The sequence below is a fragment of the Tupaia chinensis genome, unplaced genomic scaffold (assembly GCF_000334495.1).
Source record: "Tupaia chinensis unplaced genomic scaffold, TupChi_1.0 Scaffold146961_1, whole genome shotgun sequence".
Taxonomy (NCBI): Eukaryota; Metazoa; Chordata; class Mammalia; order Scandentia; family Tupaiidae; genus Tupaia; species Tupaia belangeri.
In genome coordinates this window covers 1,122,849-1,129,763 of record NW_006206814.1, presented here as the reverse complement: position 1 = coordinate 1,129,763, position 6,915 = coordinate 1,122,849, and positions in this window count along the sequence as shown.

Genomic DNA, 6,915 nt, shown 5'->3' with positions numbered 1-6,915 from the left:
CCGGACCTGCGGGCGTAAGGCGCGGAGTCCCGCAGACAGCCTGCAGAGGGCGCTCGGCCCCGCCGACAGCGCGGCTCAGGCCGGGTTCCATCTCTGCTGTTGGCGTCTCGGGGAGCAGGCGCCTCTGCAGTGGAAGCCAGCGGGTTGTTGGAGCAGCCACAGGGGACTCTTCCGCCACCTCGGCCGAAACTTACTCTTAACCCGACCCGTTTCCTTACGAGACGTAGTGATGGCCAAGCAGAGGCAGCCCGCTCGCTGGCTGAGAGCAGGCAGAGGGGTTGGCTGCGCCCTAGCACCCCGCCAGATAGCGCCCCAGCCTGGCCGGCGGGGTCCTGGCCCACCAATGCCCAGCTCGCTAAGAGACGTTTGTGTTCTACTTAAAAATGCATCTGCCGGGACAGGCTGGTGATATGGTGGTTGGGGGTGCTGGCCAGGGTTCAAGTCCCAGACCTGGTGGTTTGTTTTTTCTCTTTCTCTCTGTGTCCCTCTCTGGTCAAATTAAAATAAATAAATAAATAAATAAATAAATAAATAAATAAATAAAGTTAAATATATTCATTATTTTTTAAAAATGAATCTGCTACACATTCTTTAAAAAACTTGTTTAAGAAGGAAAGCTTTCAGGAGGGCCACCAGGTGGTGTGGTGGTTGAGGGCGCTGGTCTCCCACATGGTCTATGCTGGTTTGAGTCCTGGACCTGGTGGCTTGCATTTTCACTTTCTCTCTCTCTCTGTTCCTCTCTGGTCAAATTTAAATAGATAAATATATAAATAAATAAATAAATAAATAAATAAATAAATAAATAAATAAATAAATAAAGTTAATAAAATAATTCTTTTTAAAAACGAAAGGAAGGTTTCCATCTGACTTTTTAATCATCAAAGGCTCTACTTAGTTTACAAACTCTCAGATTAATTAAAACAAGACCAGAGGGGACCTAGCCAGGGATAATTTAAGAGACTGGTGAACAAATTCAATTTCCTACCACAAATAAAGTTTGCAACTCTAGGTAAAGAGTCATGATTTTTAAGAGTCTCAAGCATCTTAATGACTACACTTTTCTCTAACAAATATATAAAATAAAACAAGCACTGTAATTTCAACAGCCTCGAGATAAAAGGTTGCATTCCATAGAAAATTACCAGTAAAGCCTAGAATTAAATTGTGGAAGGTTACAAACACACTCCTGCAAATAAACTCCCAGAGGATATGATGATAAGACCAGAATAAACAGAATTAGTTTTTCTCAATTTTTCTGCATATAAAGAGAAATCAGTATGGGTTTTGTAAAAACAGAATGCACACTTAGTATAAATTATTCAAGCTCTCTATAGAGGTTAAAAACTTCAAATGCCACTGCTCATAAATAATTAGCATTTACAGTAGCAGAGTATCATTCTAGACAGTTTTTGTGCATACTTGCTAGAAAGCCTAAATAGACATATTGAAATATTTTTTCTACGTATGTGATTGTTTTATGTATGCTATTTGCAATAAATTATTGCATTAAATTTCATTCTCACTTAAAACTTGAAAGAAAATTAAAAACAACGGAAGTCTGAAAGAATTATAAAATTGCAAATAAGTGTTTACTCCTCTCAGGAGAGTTGTTTTTTTTCTTTTTTGCTTTTTCTTTTTTCTTTTCCCAAAGAGCCTCTTGTAACTACAAGAAGAGATTTTGGAGAAGAAAGACTGAAAGCATTCCGTACTTCGGTATTAGGTATCAGCCTAAGCATTATCGTTTGACTCTGCTCACGAGCATTCGATCAAAGCCTGTCCTTACTTCTCTTCTTCCTGTCTTCACAAATTGTGACGTTAGCATTTTCCATAAATCATATTTATATTTTATTTTATAACCAAAATATTTGTAAGTTTCTTTCTTCCATGAACAAAAGAGGGACACGAGGAGAGAGGGTCTGGGTGCCGCGACGCCCCTGGGCCCAGCAGCCTCGAAGCCCGTGCACCAGTACACCTCGCGTCCTCGGGGAGTCTCTGGACACAGACATGGGACCTCCCACATGGGCCACCCACGCAGGATGTCACGTCCCGCCTTTATTTGATAACTACAATTTGTGAAATGTTTTAGATTGCTTCATAGGTAAATGTGTCCAAGTCTCACCCCTAGACAATTTACCATAGTTCTCCACTCCTGAATCTTTCAGTTCTCAGAAAGTTAACTTCAAGTAAGACCTCGGCTAACAATATTTACTCTTGGTGCATTATAACCCCCCACCAAAAAAACCCTATTTTCCACAATAGTTTCCCTTTAAACCTTTCACTGTAACTTGTGACGTTTTTCTTGACTATTTAAAATGTTCCTGAGGCCTCGAAAAATGAAAATATTTAACCCAGTGTCACAGAGCCGGTGTGCAAAGTCAGGGTGCAAATGCAGTCTAAGCACAGAGCTCGCTCTGTCACTGCCCCCCTGCGGTCCCCTGGCATCACTCACTCACGCACTTGCACCACCTTACCCACCGATTCCCACCCATCTTGCTCTGCATGGATCTGTTACACCAGCCAGCCAGCCAACAACCGTCTACCTACTTTTCTATTACTCCATTCACACGCATGCAAGTATGACACACACTTACGAAGACATGTCTATAGCCACGCCTCCAGCCAGACCTTCCGTCCATCAATCCACGCACCATCTTTCTTTATTCTTTTTAGGTTTTCGCCATAGGGAGCATGTGCTTGCCAGAGGGAGACAGAGTGAAACAGAGAAGGAAAGCGAGAAATCATCCTCCCCACCCTCCTGGAGGGATGGCCATGCTGCGGTCCCTTCTCTTCCATTTTCCTCTTGGGGTTTCCCTTTAAACCTTTCACTGTAACTTGTGACGTTTTTCTTGACTATTTAAAATGTTCCTGAGGCCTCGAAAAATGAAAATATTTAACCCAGTGTCACAGAGCCGGTGTGCAAAGTCAGGGTGCAAATGCAGTCTAAGCACAGAGCTCGCTCTGTCACTGCCCCCCTGCGGTCCCCTGGCATCACTCACTCACGCACTTGCACCACCTTACCCACCGATTCCCACCCATCTTGCTCTGCATGGATCTGTTACACCAGCCAGCCAGCCAACAACCGTCTACCTACTTTTCTATTACTCCATTCACACGCATGCAAGTATGACACACACTTACGAAGACATGTCTATAGCCACGCCTCCAGCCAGACCTTCCGTCCATCAATCCACGCACCATCTTTCTTTATTCTTTTTAGGTTTTCGCCATAGGGAGCATGTGCTTGCCAGAGGGAGACAGAGTGAAACAGAGAAGGAAAGCGAGAAATCATCCTCCCCACCCTCCTGGAGGGATGGCCATGCTGCGGTCCCTTCTCTTCCATTTTCCTCTTGGGATTTTGGGCACGCACACACATGCACCTGGAGGGATTTCTAAGTCTCCAGGTTCGAGGCTCAGACCATGGTCAGTCGTGTGTGAGTCAGCGCCCACCTGCTGGCCACCCACCCAGCATCTCTGTACTCACCTATCTCCCCACTTATCTCCATGCATTTACACCTCCCCATCTGCCCATTCGTACAGAGATGCATCTACTTTCCCGGAAAGCCATCTGTCCATCCACCTACCCAGGGATCCACCAGGTCACACTGTATTTCCATCCCATCCCCTGCTCATTCTCTGTCTTTGCTATTCATTAATCTAGTCCTCTAACGACTAATATTTCACTAGTTTATCTGAAAACCCTGAGGCCCAGACCTGCTGCAGTGGGAGAATGGGCTCCTTCTACTTTAATGTTGCTCCACTGCCAGCAGCAGCCTCAGCGTCTCCTGAGCGTGACAAAGAGCTCCGTGAGCTGGGAACCAGCAGTTAGCGTAATGGCTATGTCGCTGGACTCCCACGTAGTCGACCGTGGTTCGTGTCCCGAACCCGGTGGCTTAAAAAACTCACGCCGGGCGCATGTGCGTGCGTGCCCAAGATCCCGAGAGGAGAATGGAGGAGAAGGGATTGCGGCGTGACCATCCCCCCTGGGGAGTGATTTCTCGCTTTCTGTCTCTCTGTCTCTCTCTGTCTGTCTGGCGAGCACACGTGCCCTACAGTGAAAATCTCTCCAAAAAAAAAAAAAGAGGTCCGTGAGCTGACGCCCTAACTGCTTCTCGCCCAAGCAACGGTTCCTGCAACATAGAGTGTGGGTCCTACAGAGTCCTTTCAAACACTGGGTCCTCTTATTAGTAATCTCCCAGACAGGGGACAACAGGTGGCATAGGAGTTATGCTGGACTCCCACATGGCTGACTGTGGTTTGAGTCCTGGACCTGGCAGCTTGCTTTCTCACTTTCCCTCTTGCTCTCTCTGGTGATCACATATGCCCTATAGCAAATTTTAAAAATAGTAATAATAATAAATAAAATTGAATAAATAATTCTTTTTAAAAATATAAACTACAATAATCTCCCAGACAACTGAGCTTTCTAACGGTCTCACAGGAGCCGATACCCTCTTTACTAAAGCGTTGCTGGCCCAGGTTACAGCCTCACCCCACGAGGCAGAAACCTCACCCACATTTAGACTCCTTTAGACCTCCCCCAGCACCCGCCCAATTACTGCAGCCCACCGACTCTTAGCCTCTACCATCCAGTCTGCCCGGGGTGTGACTGTCAGACTCCACACCGTCTTACAACTCCCCGTCCCACTTTCGCTGTAAGTTATGCAGACCGGAAGCACCGTGTGAACCGCCGTCAGCAAGACCTTGAGGTGGGAGACACTCAGTTCCTCACTCAGAGGAGCGATTCGTGCAATGACTGGATCAAGGCTATCCCTGGAAAATGCAAGCCAGAACAAGTCGGGGGAAAGACCATAGAATTTAACCACTCTCCTGCAGAGTAACTTGCAACGTAGGGGTAAGGAAATTATAGTCAAACCTTTGAAAAGACAAAGTAAAGGGACCAGCGGGTGGCATCGTGGTTAAGGCGCTGGACTTCCATACGGCCGACCACAGTTTGAGTCCCAGATCCAACAGCTTGAAACTCACATTGGACGCGTGTGTGTGCCCAAAATCCCAGGAGAACAAGAGGAGAAACGATCGTGGCATTGGGCATCTGCCCTAGGGGGTGGTTTCTTACTTTCTCTCTCTGTGTCCATCTCTGTCTCTCCTGGAAAGCACACGTGCTCTATAGCAAGATATATATATATATATATATACACACCCATAGGAAAGACCATGGTTCAAGTCCTGGACCCAGTGGCTTCGAACTCACACCAGCGCATGTGCGTGCATGCCCCAGAGCCTGGGAGGAGAATGGAGGAGAAGGGACTGAGTGTGGCCATCCCTCTAGGGGGAGATTTATCGCATTCTGTCTCCCTGGCAAGTGCCTGTGCTGTATAGCAAAAATCTCTCCAAAAGAAAAGGCAAGAAGAAAGGGGAAGAAGAGGAAAGCAAAAGTAATAAAAAGGCGTGGAAGGAGGAGACAGAAAGACCTGTGTCTGACAAGAGAGCACACTGACTCTGTCTCCGGTCGTTTCCCAAAAAATCACTGAGAGCAGCTATGAAAGGGCGACAGGAGGACCAATACAAAATGGCGACTAAGCCCAGACGAAGCCAAACGCGGGGTGAACTGACGAGAGAGTTAGCAGCGCCCTGATGCAGCGGCGGGAGGCAGGCACAGTGGGAAGAGAGGGTGGGAGAGGGAGCTTCAGTTCAGCTCAGCTCTCTGTCTTGTATGAAAGGTCTTCAAAAAGTTCATGCAAAATGGAATTCAGGACCAGCAGTTGGCATAATGGCTATGTTGCCGGACTCCAACGTAGTTGACCGCAGTTCGAGTCCCGGACCTGGTGGCTTAAACTCACACTGGGCGCATGTGCATGCGTGCCCAGGATCCTGAGGGGAGAATGGAGGAGAAGGGATTGTGGCGTGGGCATCTCCCCCTGGGGAGGGACTTCTCTCTTTCTGTCTCTCTGTCTCTCTCTGTCTTTCTGGCGAGTTCATGCCCTATAGCAAAAACAAAAACAAACAAACAAACAAAACCTCTCACAAAAAAATGGAATTCAAGTATGAGTTTATCTTGATGTAAATGAATTTTTACCTCTAGGCATAGCTTACGTAATACGCATCTTGTATGAACTTTTTTTTTTTTTTGGAGAGGTTTTTTGCTATAGGGCGCATGCACTCACCAGACAGAGAGAGAGAGAGACAGAGAGACAGAAAGTAAGAAATCATCCCCCAGGGGGTAATGGCCACGCCACAATCCCTTCTCTTCCATTCTCCTCTCAGGATCTTGGGCACGCACCGGCATGAGTTTAAGCCACCGAGTCCGGGACTCGAACCGCGGCTGGCTACATAGCCAGTGTGCCAACTACTGGTCCCTTACAAGACCCTTCATATTTCTTAGGGAAAATGGTAGCCTCCACTAATTTAAGAAAAAAGTTAGTGGTGGGCCAACCAGTGACCTGGTGGTTAAAATGGCTAGAACCCACATAGCTGACAGCGTAGTTCGAGTCCTGGACCCGGCAGCTTGAAAAACATTCCAGATGCATGTACGTGCATGCCCAAAATCTTGAAGGAGGAGGCAGAGAAGGGATTGTAACATGGCCAGCACTGCCTGAGGGATGTTTTCTCACTCTCCTCTCTCTCTCTCCCTCCCTCTCGCTCTCGCTCTCTCTCTCTGGCAAGCACACACATTATATAGCAAATTTTTAAATTTTTAATTTATTATTATTATTTAAAATTTGCTATAGGGCACATGCACTTACCAGAGAGAGAGAGAGGGAAAGTGAGAAAGCAAGCCACGAGGTCCAGAACGTAAACCACGGCTGACCATACGGAAGTCCAGCACATTTACCGTTGTGCCACCTGCTGGCCCCAGCACACTTATTTATTTATTTGTTTATTCATAAGAAAGCAAAAAAGAAAAAGAAAGGAAGAAAGAAACCAGTGGCAATAACCCAGGCTACTCAGGAACGACAG